Below are 22,014 nucleotides of genomic sequence, written 5' to 3'. Positions count from 1 at the left end.
TCAAGTTCTTAAAAGAAAACATTAAAGTGTAAGCAGAAATATGATGAAGTCCCTGAGAGCATGCTGTCCTTCAAACCAAATGTCAAATTGCTGATCCAATATCTCTCTTCTGAACCCATAAGAATGTTTCTTGGTTTGGCATATATTGTCACCAAAAAGCTCTCAAATTCTCCCATGTTCTACTTCTGTTTGTATATGGCTTTGATTTGGCACATGCACCAATCTCGTCTAACCTTTACATAGATTATAAAGTAATGTTCAGTGAATCATACACAATGAAGTTTTGATGGTTTTATTCTGAAGATGATTGTTTCACAGCATAGTTGTGAAAGGCTGATTGTCAGCACAGCTCTTCAACATTCGAGTATGTTCTAGACACAGAACTGCTGAATCTCAAGAATGAAAGAAATATGCACAGCATTTATTTGTTTATTTGTTTGTTTGTTTATTTTACATCACATATCCTGCTACTCAACAAATTCTGGGCAGATCACACTACAAAAACCTAAATCAACCCCTTTGTTAAAAGGTAGCTTAGAAGCATAATTAAAATACAAATGGAAACCCCTTCCATATTCAGGGAGCGCTGGCATGAGCTCCGATTATTAGCAGTGTTGTTGTATACACATTTACTCAGAAGTAAATTGTTTACTTCAGTGGAACCCTATTATCAGGATTCCTGGAAGAGAATATAGGACTGCATTGTAAGAAATGCAGAAAATAGACTTTGTGCGTGCCTTATTTTTTTACATATTGTTATATTTCTTTAAAAATACAACCAATTCTGAGTCAGGGTATGGCTTTTACGAGCATCTTAAATGTATAGTTTAGTGTTTGGGTTATAATTTGACTACCGTTTTCTATAATTATTTTCATTCCTGGCATTAAACAAAAACACACTATGAGATCATTAACAGAGAATCATTCAACCAATTCCCAGATCTAAATCAGTGGAGATTTCATGAACTTAAAAGCATTTCTTGCAACTCTCATTACGTGGTAGTGCTGTCCTTTTTCAATTAATCCCAACTTCAGGACAACTTGCTAGAGAATTAATATCTTAACATAGAGGTAATAGGTAGCTTGACATTTAATTTGTTTGATTAAATTCCATACTAAAAATGTCTTATAAATAAAAGAAACAATTGAGGCAACTTTTCAATTGTCCTGATTGTTCCAAAATGATGTAGTTAATGGTTGCTGAAGGTGGAATTTAAAGTCATTAGAGCTATAAGGGGGCTTTGTGGGAAAAAAGCCATCATTCTAAAAGTTGTCATGGCTAAGGGCAGTTTTTTCAAGTGACTTTCATTTATTCAGACAAATTCTAGAAGAAAGCTACAGGGGTTTTTTTAGGCTGCTACCACTCTCAGCCAATCAAAACAACAGTGTTAAAAGCTACTTGAAACACTCCCTGTCATATTTGTTTACAGAGGCATATGTGATATCACACCCCAAAAGGTAGTATCTTCGGCTTTCTAGAAACATGAAAATTGCAGTGTTTGTTAGGCAAGTATTTAGCTTCTTCTTTTCCTTGTTTTCTTTTGGTAAATGATTTCACATGGGAATACTAACATGGACAATACTATTTTGGAGAATGTTCCCCTTTGTTGGCAATATACCTGCTAAATCCTCCTGGTCTGGTGGAACACAATCATATATTGTCAGAATGAATTTATACTGGCCACTTTGCATTGCAGTAGCCTTACATTGATTAATCCGTTATCCTGACAGTTCACAGAGGGGGGGGGGGAAATCATCTAGCCATCTATCAAAACCATCTGCTAATCACAGCAGTGTTATGCCTGAAGATTGGTTGATGGTTTTCTGCCAGAGGGTGATGTTGAAAAAGGGGAAGGCAGCAATACTAGAAGGTAAAATTACTAATGGTTTTCCTGAACATACCCTACACATTGTAAATCAGGATACTGTACCATCATACTCTGGTTTCTCTTCAGATTGTATAAATCTTTTGCCCTTTTAGGATACTGTACCATCATCTAACAGCAAACCAGAACAGAAACTTTAGCAGTGGGATAGGATCGGCAGCAAGGAACAGCAAATTTCATTCTGGTACAGTATTGTTTTCTGACACCTCTAGGGTGGTCAGAGAGTACTTTAACGTGACCATGAAGAAAGAGCCTAAGAATCTTCAGAATGGAAGATGATGACCCCAAAATTGGCTTTAGGATAGCTTTTGGGGGTGAAAGTTCAAAAAGAGATGAAGCAAACAGGTCAGTATCAAATAGTGTTGAATAAAGGCCATAATAATGTATGGTAGCTCATCAAATTGAACTAATTGCTTCAGATCCTCAGAAGTATACAAGTATGGATTAAACCATTTGCTGAAAAGTGTAGCATCTAATCATCTCTCTTGAAAATTATCCAGGAGAACAATCATACAGGGACTAAACAGAGATGCAGAACTATAACTTTATATCAGCCTGTTTATATCTTCTCTATATTTCCCAGTAAATTACATTTAATCATTGGTTCATTTGAGACTACATGGGAACTGGTTTTATAAAGAAATAGAGTTTTCACAGAAGCCCTAACCATACATAGGACATCTCTCTCTCTTTCGCAAGTCAATGCCTGATTTTGAAGTCAGAAGAAGCAAATGAGGATCAAGACATACATGCTATAGGTGGTGCTCTTATCAAATAAGGTTTTGTTTCTATTTTCCTGAGAGAAAATAAAATTGCTCTGGGTTCAGTGCTGAAAGATAGGAGGGAGACTTTTGTATTTCTTAGTTTGAGAACTAGAACTACTTATGATATTGAATATAAACTCAATAAATTATGCAATGACACTGCTATTATAAAGAGCCTTCTGTCCACTATTATGAAGTCTATATTTTTAGGCGTTCAGATCTTGGTGGACAGTGTCTTCCAGGTATACTGTTGCATATCCAGGAAGTATTTCAGATCTTGTAGTAAACATGTATGTCTCTATGTATTGTGTGTAGAAGGAGGAGAGTTTTCTTTCTTTATTTTAAAACTAATAGATGGTCACACACTTGGATGCCATATAGTTCTGGTGTATATATATTCTGGAGAAACCTAAAAAGCACATTTCTGTAATGCTCACATTGGAAATCTGGCAGACTGCAAGCTCTAAAACTAATCTGGAAGTCAGATCTTAGCATAAAAATAAAGTGTGCTAGTTGGGACCACATCAGCCAAGAATAAATGACGGAAACAATGCTGCACACGTCTCAAGTAATATCTTATTAATAATATAAATAAATAAATAGCTGGTAGATAAATAAAGTAAGGTGACAGGAAAAGGGCCCTTCAGTTTGAGATCACTTGTAATGCAGGAGCTCGTGTTAGACTGTCTCTGCATTTGCAAATGTTTCTTTTAAAAAACTCTCCTTAGGGTGTGGTTTAACATAATCAGGCAGATGGGCTGTCCAGTTCCAGACATAGCTCTGCTACTGATGCTTCTGTAATTTTCAAACACTTTACTTGGCAGAAAAAAATTAAATTACTATGAACAAGAGGACATATAGAGATCATAGAGATCATTAAAGATCGTCATCAGGAAATAGGAGGCTGGGATGTTTCAGCTGGAGGCAACAACTGGCATTCAAAGCTTAATTTACCATAGCAGTCATGAGAGTTAGACCATAACCCCCATTTGCTCCAACTCATGCCCTGGGAACTTTTATTTTCTCCCCCGTCTCCATGACTTTGTCTTCATCTTCTTCCTGGCCCACAAGTAAGACTGATGAAAGTCGTCTTTAGCTGTACAGGTAGTCAAAGGGGAATTGTTAGCCTCATTCCAGCATAGTCCACCAACAACCTCCAAGTATATAAAACCTTTGTCATCCATTACCTTGGAGGAAAGTTTTGTGCCTGGCAGAGCCCAAACACAAGCAGTAAAGGCAGGATAGGGACCAGCAATAAGAACAGCTAACTTTCTGCTGGTGTAAGTGTAATGACTGCCTATCCAAATCAACAGTCAGACTCACATAGAATTCTATGGAAATCTAACTTAATGATGAACAGTATGCAGAATCACAGGCAAAGCTGAGAATACCAAAAGTGCAGGATTTCTCCCAATTAAACCATAAGCAAACCCAGACCCTTCCCTCCACTGTCAGTACAATTCCATTCCACTGCAGGTGTTCAAAACGGTTGCTGGCAATCTTCGGGTAGTGACCTTGGCCAGGCAAGTTAGTCCAGACATGAATTCCTTCACACTCACATCATCCAGCTTCCTGCCTGGTACGAACTAACAGCAGCAGCAGCCCCCTCCTGTTCAGCAGCACGTGTCAGTGCCATCATGATGTGGGAACTTGTTACAATGTTTCAGGAACATTGGAACAGGAGCCATGACAATAAGTTTTCTGCTGACTCAAGAATGGGTGAAGTCTGCTTTTACTCAGCAGTACCAAAAGGTCCTTAGAGTAGTATTTGGTTCCCTTTTGTGATAAATGATGGCTCCCAAGATTAAAGATCCTTGACTTCCAACTGCCCTTTGCTAAGATTTATTGCCCCAACTAGAAATCAGGAGATACCATAACTTTGTTTATAAATTCTGATAAATTGACATGATTAATATTTATGGTGCTTGTTGGTTTAATAATGGGGTTGGCAACATGGTGCCCACCCCCAGATTGCCTAGTCTTCATAAATATTTTAAAATTATAGAAAGAAGAGAGTCACGATGTAATCTTAGAAAAAGAGGTAAATCTACAATTGTACTTATAACACTATAAAAAAGATTGGAAGCTACTTCTTTATACTTTTTTTCTTTCTTTTCTATTTTTCTTCTACTTTTTTTTTCTTTTTGCACTTTAGCTTTCTTTTTTATTTCTTCCTTTTTCTTTTTTCCTTCTTACTTTATTTTAGTTTGTATTAAATTTTACTCTTATTTCTTAAAACTTTCAATGAAATTATATTTTAAAAAATAATAAATATTATTTTTAAATTTGTGATGGCCAGAATAGATTGCCAATCACTGTTTGTAATGGAGGGAAGGAAGGATTAAATTATAGTTATCTGTTTTAATCCTTTAATCCATTGCATATGCTCCTGGTAGACAATATTTCAAATCCAAAGACTCCTTGCACCAAATCCTGGAGTTGTTGCTGTTAGCTGCAAAATCACTGCACAAAAAACAGTGTACAGAAAACTGTGGCTTATGGCTGAGTTACATTCAACGGTAAGGAAGACAACTAGGAGTCTTTCAATAATGCTGCCATAAAATGTTTAATTAGTGGACAGTCTGGGGGGATACTGATTAGTTTCATTCATTCTATTCTATTTTTCAACCTCAGCATTGTCAGAAACCACCATGATCTCTGGATATAGGAATAATGCTGGAAGATGGATGGGGGAGTTAGTTATTTTGGTCATCTTGATGGATCTGTAGAGGGTTTTTTTGGATTTCTTCACTGTTCTTCATTCTATCCTCCTTAAATAAGTTGATGTTTCTGTGCTCATCCCTAACTCCAAATAACTTATGAACAAAATAAAAAGCATATGTCCCATTACATCCCTGCACTGAAAAAAAAATATTTTCACTACTCTGTTTTTTAATTAGGTGCTAATTCATAAGGATTTCTCATTTTTTCTCTTGACTGTCAGGAATATTTGACTTTTTTAAAGTATTTTGAAAGTCCAGATAAACAAGCAAATACCAGCTCACCCCACTCACATATCAAAACTTGTAGATTCTTTTTTTATTGAGATTTGTCCTTCAGTAGGCCTGATCATGTTATTTTTAAAGCCACTTAAACAATTTATATGGAACAGATATGAAATTCAACTAATCAAGATTTATTTATAACCACCCTCCACCAGAATCCCAGGACTCTTTTTTAAAACAACACTAGCCACTTTCCAGCCCTGTGTTAATAATTTTTTGATAGTTACCATGGGGACAATTAGTTTGTTTTCAATTTGCACTAAGCATTGCAATAATTTCTTGTCATCACATCTTGTCATCAGCAGAGACTTCCTAATAAAGCAGTCTAGGTACAAGAATCTATCCTATATCTTCTGCAGTAAAATTAGGCACAAAGAATTCATTAATCTCCTTCACAGTCTCTTTATCAACCCTTGGTACCTCTTTAATTCCCTTGTCATCCACCTGTTAATCTCTCTAGCCAATTCTTCACTTCAAACACAGTTATAGTTTTTTTCACTATTAATTAGGGGGAAAATGCCACCTTTTACATTTTTTTACTGACTGCTTCCATTTCCTTTTGGGAAGTTGGCATTCTCTTTGTTTGGGCCAGAATACCTTTTCTACTTTTCTTTAATAGCTTTCTTGACATTGCCTATTAAGCATGCTGGTTACCATGGTGGCATTTTTCCTGACTTTCAGTACAAATTCTAACTGAGATTTTCTTATTTTGTTTTTCTGTAACCCCCTACTGTTCTGAAAAGACTAGACTTTCCTTTTGGATTTTCCTTTATACATCCTGATCGTTAAATCAGATGTGACATGTTGGACTTCTTGAACAATTCCCATTTATATATGTCTTTGGTCCAGCTGTAGAATATTCTTCATAAGATGATATAACTGGAATTGTTACTATATATTGCATTCTCAATAAATTATATAGTTCTGTTTGCTTTCTCAATCATTACAGAATACTGAGTTAATTTTTTGTAGACTATTCTCCGCTATAATTCCTTTCTGAGAATTTTGGAGTTTTGTTTCTTGTTGTTTTCAGTGTAGATCATCTGACAACTTTCCAAACAAAAATTTACTTTAACTTATGGCTATGCTTGTTTCAGAATGATTTGTAAGAGGTGCCTCAGAGTGCCCAGGGGCACCTCATTAAGGCAGCTGTCTTTTAATGCAACCAATTAATGCAGCTGCATCTTTAATTCAAATTAACAATGTCTTTTTTCAAGCTTGCACAGAAGCCAGAATAAAGATGCAGATGCTTTAAAGAAGTTTTGTGTTCTCTCTCTGCCCCAGTTCTGAAGCATGTACAGCCCTTGTTGCCAATCATTTCAGCCAATATATGACGACCAAATTAACATGTCAATATTCACATTATTTGAGTTTGCCTGGCCTTTTTTTTATTATTCCACCTTTATTATTTTTACAAATAACTCAAGGCGGCAAACATACACTCCTTCCTCCTCCTATTTTCCCCACAACAACAACCCTGTGAGGTGAGTTGGGCTGAGAGAGTGTGACTGGCTCAAAGTCACCAAGTCGGCTTTCATGCCTAAAGTGGGACTAGAACTCATGGTCTCCTGGTTTCTAGCCTGGAGCTTTAACCACTGGACAGTATTGTGGAAGGGAAATCATATTATGACTGGGGAGTCGGTCTCAACTGTCCTGCTGTGGTCTCAAATGTCCTGCTATATCCAATATCAAGAAATTTCCCATTGACACCACTGTATCAGAATGAATGGGATGAAGAGGGATTTTAATAGGGATCATAGAGTAAAATGTTACATTTCACTGTCCCCACACTAGTCTGATCTTTTACTTCCTGTCAGCTATGTAGGTGGTATGGTTACAAGTAGTCAGGTCTTGAGATACTGCCATTTTAGTAATCATTGCAGTGCATACATCAGGAATCATCTCCATAATGTCCTCCAGAAATTCAGGACTACAACTTCCAGAATGCCAATGGTCAGGGATTATAGAAGCTTCAATCCAAAACATTTGGAAGTCAGGTAGCCAGCCCTGGTATAGACAATCCCTTTCATGGCTTTGCTTCTGGCATCGCGAGGTAGAGATCAGCCAGTGATGTGGCACAAGCACAAAGGGAGGAGACGGAATGACTAGTTGACCAAAACCCAGAAGCCATTGAATTTCTTTCCAGGACTGTTGCATCTGAAGGCAGCCTGGCACCCAGGTACCATGCATCCTACAGAATGGCTAACTGTCTCTGAATGTTATGAGATGTTTTGAGAGATGTCCCAGCTGCTATTGTTTTGCAACATTTTTAGATTTCCACTCTTCTTTTCAAGCTAGTAATGAACATAATCAAAAAGATTGATGACAAATGCATAGTATTCAAAGCAAGATGTCATCCATTCAGATTAAACTCCCATCATTTGAAACAGTAAGTCATTAGTGAGTTGTCTTTCTGAGAGTTTCTTATATTCACAGATCTATGTGGCATTTAAACTACACATGGTCTTTGGGGATGCTACCTGGAGAAATAGGCTAAAATCACATTAAAGGTATATATGTACATTGCTGAAACTTGAGATTTGCCATATCGCATATAACTTATCAAGCTATTTATAATTAAGCAATGATGCTTCTTTCCAACATGCCTATTCAAAGACAATCAAGGGAAACCACTCTGAACAGAAGTGCCAGGTTTGAATGATGGATACACCCAAGGAAATCTCCCTTTACTTTGTGAATATTCCATGAGTCGTAAGAAAGGCCACTGTTAATGGGATAAATTATTCATTGTAGTTTATTTGCAATTCTGTTTATCTTAATTTGCATAATACTCATTTTCCCTGGGAAAAAAAATTAAACTAGATCATTTGTCTTCTTTCCTCTGCTCACTTAAGGGAGACATTTCAAATGTTTTTTTAATTGCTTTGTGCATATCAAGTGTCATTAGGCATCACCATTGCTTTTGCTGCTTGAGAAGCCAGCAGAACATTGTAGCATATAGGAAAGTAAATAAACATCATTAGTGTCATTATCTCTGACAATTGCAGAGTCAATAACATCAGAATCACCCATAGAGACACACCCAACAACACTTGAACACAACCAGTCAACATTTCAGGCCAAATACATCCCAAGTGGAACATCATTACTGGCTTCAATGGAGTTATATGAGCCATGAATTTATCACCTGCAACTGTCAAACCTAATACAACTTGAGTGTATTTCATGCATTTTTAAAAGTGAAATCAAACAGTAAAAGAATTTAGAGGGTATTTAAAATATTCAATAGCAGTACTGAGAATTCAACCCCTAGAGCTTTTTACTGAGTAAACAAGAATTGGGAAATGAAACCAAGTAGGGGCTAAAAGAAAAACTTATCAACCTCCTTTCACTGCATTTTCTGGATGAAATGAAACATTGTTATTAACAGAGCACCACACAAAACTTTTAAGAGGATGCTGTTGGAGTTTTAAATCCATTGATGCACAGACTGGCTTACAAGTCTCACCTGCATTTACCCCTAAACCTATATTATCATTTTGTATGAAGTTGCTTAAAAAATCTCTTCACCACCCTGCTGAGCTCCCACCTGATTATATTCAACTACATTAATCTGGTGGTGAGTTCCTGACTCTGGTTCTCTTCACATCATGTAAAAGATCTTCCAGGTACATCAACTCTTTGAATCAGTGCAAGTCATGAGAAATGAACCAATACCCATGACTGTATGAGCCAACTTCTCATCATCCAAACACTTGGTTAACCATTAATCTCTTTTCTTTCTGTAATATCTCCAGAGGATTGGTCCAAGACACTTCACTACCTGAAATGTAATAGCAAATAATGTTTTCTCCTTCATCTTTCTCCAAGACGAGGTGTATAATATACAAGATTGATCAGGATTTCCCTTGGCAATTCAGAAGCAACTTCTGGAGAAATGTACTGAGGACTACACCCAAAGTTTTGAAGAGCCTCAGGAATTTCTGGAAGCATGGGCTGTGTTCTGTCAAGAGTTGCTGTCTCCCCACTGTTCAATCATCTCTAATCTGAGAGTAGAGAGCCAGTTTGGTGCAGTGGTTAAAGGCACTAGTCTAGAAACTAGGAGACTGTGAGTTCCAGTCCTGACCTAGGCACAATGCCACCTGGGTGACTTTGGGCCAGTCAACCTCTCTGATCCTAGGAAGAAGGCAATGGCACAAACCACTTCTGAAGATGTTGTCAAGAAAACTGCATGACCTTTCCAAAAGTCAAGACTGATTCCAAAGGTACACACACAAAATGTGGAAGTTCTCATACCACTGAAAGTAAACAACCTGATATTAGATCATGCACCAAAACAAAGGGTACATGAAAATTCCAAAAGAGAATCACTTCTTGGAATCTGACCACAGATCTTTATAAATAGCACTCACATTTGATCCATAGCAGTTACTGGAGTTCTTTCATAATAGTTTTGCTGTACAGTAATAAGTCTACTTCTGGGAAATACATTTGACACTATTTTGTCTTGTTAGCCAGAAAAAAGGTCTGATGCACCAAACTACTTGTCTTAGATAGAATCAGCTATTTACAATATGTTTCCATGGCTGCTATTGATTAGGGAAATGACTTCCACATAATGCCATGTGAGACAATGAATAATGACAATGAATAATAGTAAAATGCCATGGAATAATAGTTAAATTATCATCTCAGATAACACTATGCAGAAGTTATTTCACCAAAATCAAGAACTTCCATAAAGAGGAAGAGGAAGGAAAGGTTGCTAACCATAAGTTTTTCTATAATCTCTGCAAATATTTTAAACAGAAAAAAAAATCTGAACTTTGCTACATCATATGCAGAAGGCTTTCTTTCAGAGAAGAGGTCTTCTTTATTCACTTAAAGAAAGGATGTCTTTATTTGAATAGGGCTTGCTTTTCAGAACATTTGAATCAGATGGCATTGTTTGCAATTCCGGGCGCTTCACCCAGCCACTGACTTTACCCCCAAATCCTCAAAGCACTTCCACATAGCTCTGCAAATATTCTCAGCATTTCAGCCCCTGCAACCCTCAGTATTTTCAATGAGCCAACCAGCATTCCCTCTACGTGATCAATGGAGGAGGGCATAATCATGTTTTGCCCAGAGTCCTGCTCTCTACCATACCAACACCCTGTTCTTCTCTCACTGTGCTTGTTTTCAGAACAAGGAAAAATAGTCACTCAATTTAAAAGGCCTGATACATGATGGCCAGTTTAGATTCAGAAGAGTCTGAAATGGAGGAAGCTGCTCAGGGTGCCCCACACAGATACCAGCCTCAGGGGGAGCTTAACAATCAGGCACCTGAAACTGACATGGTTGAGGAACTTTGAGTCAGCTGGAGGCAACAGAAGAGGAAGGACTGGATCCAGGACCTCCTTCCAGCCCTAGAGCACATGGGGCTGACCACATAGCAGAACAGAGACGATCTGCAAGTCTTCTTGCACAGCAAGGGCATTTCCACCCTTGACTGCCTGCATTTGGCACAGGCTCCATTTAAGAGTCATTATTGCCCAACAGTTCTCAATTGCTTGCAACTGCTTTGCTTGCTGAACTCTGTGTGTTTGCCTCCTGAACCTGTGGCCTGTGAAAATTCTGCTCCTTGGAACTGGGACTGGCTGACAATTCCTGTCTAAATTCTTGGACTTCTGGACTATGACCTGACTATGCTTCTGCTCCCCGACTTTGGACCCTGGCCATTTGGAACTCTTTGCAGGCCAGGTCTCTAGGGACCGGGATTTTGTGGCTGTGTGTGTGTGTTTGCAGACATGCCTTGCCTGCTGCTGCCTGTATTTGCCAAATCCTAAGTAAAACTCCTTGCAACTGCTTGTGTTGGGTGTGTGTGTGTGTGTGTGTGCAGGACAAGACATGGTGAAATTATGACTAGGCACCAGAGCACTTTGACTTCAGCAAGGGGGTGGGGATGTTCATTCAATTTAAAGTGCATGATAACATCTTATTTATTCATTCAATCAATTTGTATTTATATTGAGGTATTGTAGGAACCTGACTTTTGCAGGGATAGATAAGAACCCAAGGAGTTGGGAGACAAGGCAAGGTGAGAGATCTTGCCAATGGGAAACCCCCACCTCATGGCTTGGAAACTGTTCATGCAATATGGGCCAGAGAAGAAACAAAAGTCAATCAGTTTGGCTGATTAGTGCAGAAATACATGCAAGTGCGCTGGGGGACTGTGTCCTACATGAGAAGGAGTAACCAGCAAACAGTCTTGTTTACTTAACAGATTCTTGCCTCTAAGTGCATGTTCCAAGATCATTTCCACAGAGACTTCCTGTAAGAAAGGAAGATGCCAGCTGGTAAGAATTGAATGCCACCTGCTTTTATTCTTCTGTTAATAGTCCAAGCATTTCAGAAATACAAAACATAGAGGTACAAATGGAAATGTTGCTGAAATTGTTCTCTACAGTTGTAGTATTGTTTATTCATGTTGTTTCTCCACAGTTTCCCTCCACCACAAGATGGGAGTTGAGGACGAAAACAAGCTATCCCCCACTCAGTTGATTGCCCCATTGGCTTGCAAATGCTGCTAATGTAGAGAAGGTGGCCAAGAGCTGCTCTGAAGATTGGGGTTAGGAGCCAAGGCCGATGCAGGTAGGAAAAATAGATAGGCCATTTCACATGCACAAGCAGGGCCAGAATGTTGGGATTTTTTTTTATTTGAAGAATTGTGTGGGAGGTGTTTAGGGAAGTGTTGCTTTCCCAAAACTATGTTAAAACTAGTTTAGGGTTTTCCAGACAGTGTTCATGGATATTTTTTACTACAAATGGCAGCAGCTAGAATTGGAAGGGGACTGGGGCTACAAAAAAGGAGTTCAGGAGCCTCATGCAGACCTAGAGCTGCAGATCACCTATCTCCACATGGTATTGCTTTGGACTGGCTCACTATGCCTGAACATTTCTTTAAACTATACATTTTTACAAGGCTACCATAACAAAGAGTATTCAGGTGAACTGCAGAAAGCTGACTGAATTGCTTTCATTAAGATTCCTTTCTACAAGAAAAAGTTAATTTAATTTCTGAAAACATTTCTACGCTGCCCTTGATCATGTTGGGATTTCAGGGTAATATACAAGCAATTACATCACAAAAGAGCCAAAATTTTCTTAACAATTAAAAAGTCTGCCACAGATTAAAATGCTTGGGTATACAAGAGCATATTTGCCTAGAACTGAAAACATTGTAACATATGCCCTTCCACCCACCTGTGGCAAGCTTTCTTAGGCAAAGTGTCCCATGGGTGAGTCCTGCGGCCCAATGCTCAAGTATTCTTTTCCTTTGCTATCCCATGGTGGACCTGCAACAAACAAACAAACAAAGATCTTGCAGATCTCAACAAATGGGCAGACTGACCTGCAGAAATGTGCTCCTTCAGGTATTCAATACTGAATGTTTCTCAGGGGAAAAAAAAGTCTCAAAAGCCATCATTGAAGGTCAATTGTTGGAGGTGGGGGAGCCCTTTCTCATCAATTTTGCTAGGGAAGATGACTTAAAACCCAGGCAAGGAATTCTGAGAGAGAAACCTTGCTACTTCAGTGCAAAAGGGACTGAAGTTGATATTTTAGCCATTTGTCTTAGCCTCCTGACAGGTAGCTAGGAAACTTTGTGTTGATCTTTGCTATAATAGCATATTTGCCTAAAGCTGAAAATACTGTAACATATGCCCTTCTACCCACCTGTGGCAAGCTTTCTTAGGCAAAGTGTCCCATGGGTGGGTCCTGTGGGAGAATCCTGAATGTGCAAGTCTCTGAAATTATATTTTCTCTCTTGGTATAAATATTGGATCAAACAAACTAGTGGCTTGATAGTGGCATGATAGTGGCTTGAATATTTCTGGAAGTAATCCAAAGTCTTAACAGTTAAAAAAAAGTCTGCCACAAATTAAAATGCCCAGGTAAACAAGAGCATATTTGCCTGGAACTGAAAATATTGTAACATGTGCATTGATCCATTTGGGGCATTTTAGTAAGAGATTAAAAGAGTAGGAAGAATTCCTACAGAAGCAAGTATTGCAGTTGGCTTTCTGGTCAAGGACCCACCAAAACTTCTCTGGGATCAGGGAAAACAGCCTTACGCATGGAAGTGATGTGGCCCTACCTACTTCACATCATTGTCCCTGCCCACTGCAGCTTTTGGCTCACACCCAAAGAAATAATGTGAAGCTCCTGACCATTAAAAGCACTTTCATGGGCTACAGCAAAAAACTAGGAGACCCATCTCTGTTGTCTTTCTCATATACACCCATAACCAAAGAGAATTCAGTCTCTGCCTCTCTGCCACACACACATGTCTCTATTCAGGAAGATGCCTTGGTATCAAAGAAAATCATTGAACAGAATGGAAAAGGGCAAATCTAAAAACTTACACAAAAGTGCTCAACCTCTTTAACTTGGATGTCATTAGAGCTAAGAAGAAAGCTTTATGAACTTGGCAGGAGGAGCCTCAAGCATTCCAAAGCCACAGCTGTGCTGGGAACATAATCACTTTCTGCTGGTTGTTAAAGAAAAGCAAGTTTCTAGCACTTACGGTTGTGAAGCTTTTTTTGGGTTTATGTAATCAATGGTTTGGATACTAAATGGCCCCTTGGTCTTCTCAAAGATATATTAGAGAAAGCTATTCGTGCACTTTGGAAAAGCTTACTCTTGCACCTTACCAATTTCACATCAATTCCCTTTTGTGCGTCTTTCATTTCATTTTTCTTGTATGTTTTCTCTGACCTTTCTAATGACTTTTGAGTAATAGGTATGTGTGCCTTCACATATGTGTATGCATATTTGTGTGTAGATATACAAGTCACTCAACAGTGGTTTCATGAAATCTTTCCACTTTTCTAGTTGAGCAACCACACCTTGAATATGTACTCATTTGTCTTTTCTGCCATCATGTGGGGGAATCCTGAATGTGCGAGTCTCTGACATTATACCTTCTCTCTTGCTATAAAAATTGGATCAAGCAAAATCTCAAGAAGCTCAAATGGCATGTTTAAGCAAATATTTAAATGTCACGTGAAGTGAAATGAACTATGAAGGCTTAAATATTTATTATAATGGACTGTGGAAAGCAGCAAAAAGCCTTAGATGTCTGATCAAGTCCTATATAGGTTTTATTGTTCTGTCTATAGAAACACCCTTTGTTGTTGGATCCACTAAAACCGTTTTCTTAAATTATATTTTGAAGGGAGAAAGCATAATCCTATCTTAAAACAAATCTCATTTTATTGACATGATCACTGTCTCTGTATATAAAGACACATCAATATTGCATGTTACACTACTGTAGAATTCTTTAGAGATAGATTTTGCTAATTAGCTATTTGAGCCAACATTTTTTTTATATTTTATTAATTTATGTCTGCTTCTTACGTCTTTGTTCCCCTGAGTCAAGTCAGGTTACATTAAGCAAGGAAGTGAAAAGATAGAAACAAAGCCTCTTTTTTAAAAATTTATATCTATATATCATATTAATCTTTTTTTTATGAGCAAGCACAAGTCTGAAGTTTTAGCCTGCCGTATTGCAGTGTCCAGGGCAGAGCATATGTATGTATCATACATACTCATATTAGCATTTTAAAGCCAACTGTTTCTTTCCTCTGATAGTTTGAAACTGAATACAATAAATTTACCACATAGAGCCAAAGAATGTTGGTTTTGCAGAAAGAGGAGGAGTTATCTGAAATATTTTTGTAACTGAAACCATTGGTCCAGTACAATGTATTACTGGAGGTCCATGTGTCTCTTGGGTCTTGGAAATTCCCAGGCTTAGTTGGAAAAAAATTACAACAATTTACATTGTTTTATATATAATTGAGTTGCTCTTTTAAATGTAAAAGCTGGGCAGGTACAGAGCAAGCAGAAAAAAATACAATGAAAAGCAGTATTCTAAAGCAGTGTTTTATCCACTGAAGCCTGAGACTTCTTCCATTTTTACAGATTGCACATATGTGTGCATGCACGCACATATATATATACAGCTGCACTGAACATCCACATTGGTAGGTTCTCCTTGGCTCCTTTATTAGATAGTAGAGAATGAAATGATTATGGCAACCCGCTTGATTGATAACTGGCAAATAGAGGGAGAAAATGTAGAAGCAGTGAAAGACTTTGTATTCCTAGGTGCAAAAATTACTGCAGATGCTGACTGCAGTCAGGAAATCAGAAGATGTTTAATTCTTGGGAGAAGAGCAATGACACATCTTGATAAAATAGTTAAGAGCAGAGACATCACACTGAGAACAAAGGTCCGCATAGTTAAAGCAATGGTGTTCCCTGTAGTAACATATGGCTGTGAGAGCTGGACCATAAGGAAGGCTGAGAGAAGGAAGATCAATGCTTTGGAACTGTGGTGTTGGAGGAAAATACTGAGAGTGCCTTGGACTGCAAGAAGATCAAACCAGTCCATCCTCCAGGAAATAAAGCCAGACTGCTCACTTGAGGGAATGATATTAAAGGCAAAACTGAAATACTTTGGCCACATCATGAGAAGACAGGACACCCTGGAGAAGATGCTGATGCTAGGGAGAGTGGAGGGCAAAAGGAAGAGGGGCCGACCAAGGGCAAGATGGATGGATGATATTCTAGAGGTGACGGACTCGTCCCTGGGGGAGCTGGGGGTGTTGACGACCGACAGGAAGCTCTGGCGTGGGCTGGTCCATGAAGTCACAAAGAGTCGGAAGCAACTAAACGAATAAACAACAAAACAACAGAGAATGAAATGCAAGAACACTGATAGGTGCTGGGAATTTTGATTCCATAATTTTCATCGTGACAGCAGCATTATGCAGAATCATAAAAGAATAAAAGGCCAGATCCAGCCAGGTGCTCATTAGAACACAGGAAGAACTGGAGGAGCCAGAATAAACCAGGGCTTGCCTAAAATATTTTGCTGGTTAAAACAATGTTAGTGATCCTTCCATTTTACATCCAGAAGCTGTGAAGTAGCCAGGGGGATGGCATGGCTGCCCCCTAATCATAGGGTCATGGTACATGAGGAATCGGCACAGTGGAGTCCTTAGTCCTGAAAGCTACTTAAAGCCAAAAGAAAAATAGAAAAATCAGACCTCCTCCAAAGCAGTGGTTCCTGCAGAAACATCTAATGAAACAGCAGAGGGTTGGATTTTGTTTTATCGTATTTTGTTTTGTGACAGTTTTTCATCAGAATAGCAAAGGCAGGCAATTAGCCATTAAAACATATAAATGTCACTTTAAAGGCACCCTGCCTATTTTAATAGAACACTTAAACCTATGTGGACGTCTGGCAGGTTCACTGGAAAATAAAGAGCTTTCCAGTTTTAGTTGGGACGAGGGAGAACTTCTTCTTCTTTACAAGTTCAAGTCATGTAAATGGAGCTGAATATGGACAAGAACATTTGAGCATCTTGCACACTGTTACTTACATCTGGCAAGCAATGGCTAATCCCACTGATTAGGATGAGTGATGACAAAGCCTTTGTGCCAGGCAGTTCCCAGCTGGCGGCTTTTCCATCTGAAAGGCCTGAGATCCTATGACAACGGTGCTCCTGAGGAAGTCTCTTTTATTGTTTGCTTGGCATCATCTGAAGGAAAGGAGGATACGAAAAGCCTGTGTGATAAAAGGTTAGAGAAGTGTCTGTTACACTTTCTAACAGTGTTTGTTAAAAAGCTTCCCTTCAGAATAGGCTTCAGAAACAGCTTCCTATAGAAACAGCTTCCTATAGAAACAGCTTCCTATAGAAACAGCCCAATCTGCACCCCTTGAATTTTATCTATTCTGTTTCTCTCTCTGGTTTTTGTCTCTGTAAATTTACAGATGTATTTATCTGACCACTGAGGATAAACTGCATGCATGTGATGTGTCATTGGGTCCCTCCAAGCTTAAGCAATTTTTTCCCCAAATTAAGCTTCACTTCTCATGGCTTTGTGGACATATCCATGCAGTTTCTTAGCAAGAAGACAAAAGTGGTTTGCTCTTGCCTTCTTCTGAGATGTTCTGCAACTTCCCCAACTATCCTACAGCTCAGGATTTCCTGGTAGTCTCACCTCTAAGTCCTAACCAGGTCCAATCCTTTTCATTTATTAAGAGCAGCCAAGGTTGGCTGGGTGCTACAACAATAAAAAAGATATCCTGTTGATCCAGTCATTGTCATAATATTGCTACAAATTTGCCACCCTACTTGTGAGAGATTGGCAAAATCAGAAAATGCCATTGCAAACATTATTTTCAGTTGTGTGAAAGAACCAATTCTCCCATCAGTCTTGCCCTAAAAGCATTAAAGTCAGTGGGATGGAATTCCAGATATATCTGCCATGTGGGCAAATTAATCTATGCTATAGATTAGAACCAATGTACAGACATTTCATTGCCCAACTAGGTAACATCATCAGTGCCAGTGAGTGTGGGGTTTGCTCCCTGTTTATATACAGTAGCTTACCCTGCCAGTGTTGGTGGGGGTATGGTTTTCTCCTTGGTAGCTCCTTGATTAGGGTATTGTTTTCTGCTTTATTGTTTGTCTGGTGTTAATCCCTGCTTATCTGGGTGTTGGCTGCTGGAGAGGATGTGTTCCAGTCTTTTTGTTTCCTTCGTAGCCTTTTTATTGTCTCTTTTGAATGGTGTGTAAACGTGGCTTATCTTTATGTGTCTATTGATGCCTGATTTGTCTGACTGCCAAGCTTATTTATTTATTTATTCATTCATTCATTTAACAAATTTATAAGGCTGCCCAACTCACACATGGTGACTCTAGGTGGCTTACAGAATTAAAAACCATAAAAACACAATATACACCCCACAGTGGCAGCAAACACATTCATATTAGCCACCCAAAGCTTCTAGGAATTCCCTCGTGGTTTTGGATTTAGGTTAGTCTAGGATGCTCACAGTTTCCCAGTTGAAACTGTGGTTGAATCTGTGCATGTGTTGTGAGATTAAGGAGTTTTCATTGTGTCTTCTGAGTGCTAGTTGGTGTTCGTGGATGCGCTCTGTGAGCCTTCTGCCTGTCTGTCCTACATAGTGGCTGCTACAGTCCTTGCACTGTATGTTGTAGAGGACTCCTGTCTTTTCTTCTTGGGCTACTGGGTCTTTTGGTTCACTGAAGATGTTTTGGTGGGCTTTAGTTGGTTTGTGTGCTATGGTGATGCTGTGTGGTTGTAATAGTCTAGCACTGATGATGTTACCTAGTCGGGTAATGAAAAGTCTGCAAGCAAACAAGCTCAGAGAGCACCAAGCACTCCACAATAGCTATAGCTTTAACACCTACGTTTTAACACCTAAACTTTATCTGATATGCCAGACCTATAATTTACAAGAAGAGTCTTGAATTGCCTGTATAGAAAAAGAGTTAAAATTGTGCTCTTTCAGATGTTACTGGAGTCCAATGTTCATTGCCCCTGTTCACTATCCATATTGGCTGAGAGCTAAAAGGCACTCGAGTCCTATAATATCCGGGAGACAACAGGCTCCCTGCCCCTTTCCATCAATGAATCAAACACTGAGATTATATGGAACCTCCATTTTTGGAAGCATTCTGTCACTGACTACCTGTCACCGGTGGCCAAACTCAAGAGAGAACTATTGCTCTCAGGCCTTGTTTGATGGCTTCTCTTAGGGATGAAGGCCAGACAGAGCTATTCTTTCTGTCATAGGTCTTCTGCCTTCAGGTGTGGTAAAGAATTCTGCACCATCATCAATACTGAAGAAGGAGTAACTTTTTAATTAGGTTGGCTTTTGTATCTGGAATGGAAGGGTCAGGTAGCAAATTGACTTGGGCCAGCCCTACTTAGTCAGGTTTGGTATAAGCTACTGTGCACTCCCTGTTATTTCTGAACAGGTCTCAAAACAGTTCAGTATGAACAGTGCTGTGGTACTCCATATACTGTATAATGTTCCTTGAGGTGAGCCAGCATTGGCATTTATTCTGAATAATTGCAGCATTTCCTTAGCATGGCTACCTCTCAGTTGACCTTCTAGGCTTCCCTTTTTCATTTTCTGTTTGCACATCCTTTTTTCTTAAAGGATTCTTTAATTTGGCTGCCAATGTTACATTTCTGAATCAGCTGAGGGCAAAGTCTTCAGTGAATCAAGACCAGCTGCTGGTGACGTTTGGAACTATGTAGCTTTCTTGGCAACATTATAGAAGCGGTTTGTCCTGCTTTCTTCTGGAATATTGTTGCAATTTCCCTGTCTAACCTACAGGCCTGTTACCAGTGGAGGTTTATAAATCCTTCATTCTTTTACAGTCCACTGGAGTTGGGCAGCCAATAAATTTTAATAATAATAATAATAAGTATCTGATCCTCCTATTTCCTGCGTCCACCTGGCCTTTCTATTAATCCTTTCTTCCAGTACTTTTTTTTAAAGTTCTCTATCTTCCTGGCCACTTTAGAAATATTTTTCAGAGCTCCACTGCCATATCCCCTCAACCGTCTGAAATGACTCCATACTTAGGGCCACAGCCCACTTGTCAAATTTCTATAACTTAATTGCTTATAAGCCATTCTTCACTTAAAATAAAATTCTCATAAAAATTGGAAGATGACAAACACAACTGCAAACACAACATCTAAGAATAATATACCCACTTTTGCAAGTGTACGAAATATTATACTTAATGTGATGCACTTCAGAGTAAAAACATATAGTTTCCCTGTTCAGACGTAGTAAAAGCCCAGTTAGCTACCTATTTTTATACATTACATGTGCTCTCATACAGCAATTTTCAGAAAGCATTTTTCTAATAGATTTCAAAGAATGGCTTCATGATATCTGAAGAGACACTGTTGCATGGTTAGTACCTCTGTAGACCATTTATCCCGGAATAGTATCTGTGTCATTTTTAGTTATATTGTTCGAACTATTCAAAACCAAGAGAGAAAGTCATTTTGGACCCAACCTGCATTTCAATGCCAATGATCACATGAAAATCACATTTATTCAGTCTAATAAATTGAAGATATAGTAAATAGATTTGTAGAGGCTGTTCAAAACACAGGAAAACATTTACTGACATATTCTGTTGAATTATAAAAATTAGACATGATACCCATGTCAAGAGACTGTATCCTGATTTCTGTAGACTGTATGTACCTTGGTAGATATCAGCCTTCTCCAGCTAGATGCCCCCCACCCTCCACCAAAGTTGGGCCCACTGTGCAGAATTTGGACCCAGCATAAAGTATGTGTCAGAATGAGAGATGGTGGTATATCTACTGCTTAAAATAAAATGATACTTCATTTTCGTTTAAAAAAAAGTGTAATTATTACAATGATCTTCACGGTTGGAAAAATAAATAATATTCATTAAATCAAAAATATCACAACACAGAAAACTGATGAGCAGCCACAAGAGAAAACAAGAATACAATAATAAAAACACTAACAATGTTCTAGAGGATTAGCTTAGCTACAGGTAGCCCCAAACGGTTCATGTTACAATTTGTGTAGCTTTCATAAGCTAGCATTCACTTGAGCAAATATACAAATTGTTATCCCAGTTTATATGTGGATGTGAAAAAAAAACCAAACAAGTTTAATACTGTTAGTAATAAAAGCTAAAACCAGTATGTGATCATTCAATTAAAACCAGCAACATCTGTGGGTTGGCAAAGGGGTCAGACTGATGACAGTGGCATCAGAGTGTCACAACAAGGCCTACTCCCTTTCAATGTGGGTTAAAACATCACACACCAGAGGAACAGAGCTTGGAGCATGACATAATAACACTGCTTTCCTCCTTCTGACACAAACAGCAACATCCTGTACATGCTGATGATTAGACCTTAAATTTACACCAAATAAGCCCAGTGACCATTCAGCATAGCTGTAATTGTTAAGCACAACACCACCTTTGCACTGCTGAGTAAAGTAATACAGTAATGGGAGAGGAGATTGATCTTCCTTCAGACCCAAACAAATGGAACAGAATGTTTTGCTATGCTTGCTCTCCTTGCTGTGCTAGAAGTAATATGGATTGTATTCTTCCCCATTTAACAATGCACCCATTGACCAATCTGTTGTTTCCCCCATCTTACATAGAGGCATATTCCCTGGAGAGAGAGGTGCCCCTTTGCACTTTGCAAAGAATGTAACAATGAAGGAGGAGGAGAAGGAGGCTTTTCTGAGGGCATCCTCATTTTAAAAGTCCTCTCCACCAACAACCAAAAAAGTCCCTCTTTGGGGGGAGATGGGTGGTAACAAAATTTGAAAAATAAATAAATAAAAACCTGTTAGCCTTTTCATCACAGTTAACAAATTCTCACATGTATGGGTGAAAAGTACACCTACTATTCTACACCAGAATCTCTACATTGGGGGAGAGGGGAATAACACAGAAAGGGAACCATAATTCTTCCTTCTATAAGCATACTTGGTATGTACTCTACTCC

General features: G+C 38.7%; 2 long non-coding RNA genes across 2 annotated transcripts in view; one reads left to right on the top strand and one right to left on the bottom strand.

The window, feature by feature from the left end:
• The window catches only part of LOC134487188 (uncharacterized), a 732,234-nt gene that overhangs the window by 560,065 nt on the left and 150,155 nt on the right, over window positions 1-22,014 (top strand). The window lies entirely within an intron of this gene.
• Window positions 277-3,743, bottom strand: LOC134489666 (uncharacterized). Its single transcript, XR_010067164.1, has 2 exons — window positions 3,605-3,743; window positions 277-392 (listed from the first exon to the last, which is right to left on the bottom strand). It is a non-coding gene; the product is annotated as an uncharacterized LOC134489666 (long non-coding RNA).

The sequence above is a fragment of the Candoia aspera genome, chromosome 1, assembly GCF_035149785.1.
Source record: "Candoia aspera isolate rCanAsp1 chromosome 1, rCanAsp1.hap2, whole genome shotgun sequence".
Taxonomy (NCBI): Eukaryota; Metazoa; Chordata; class Lepidosauria; order Squamata; family Boidae; genus Candoia; species Candoia aspera.
Note: the sequence above shows the minus strand (reverse complement) of the source record. Positions and strands in the feature narration are given on the sequence as shown.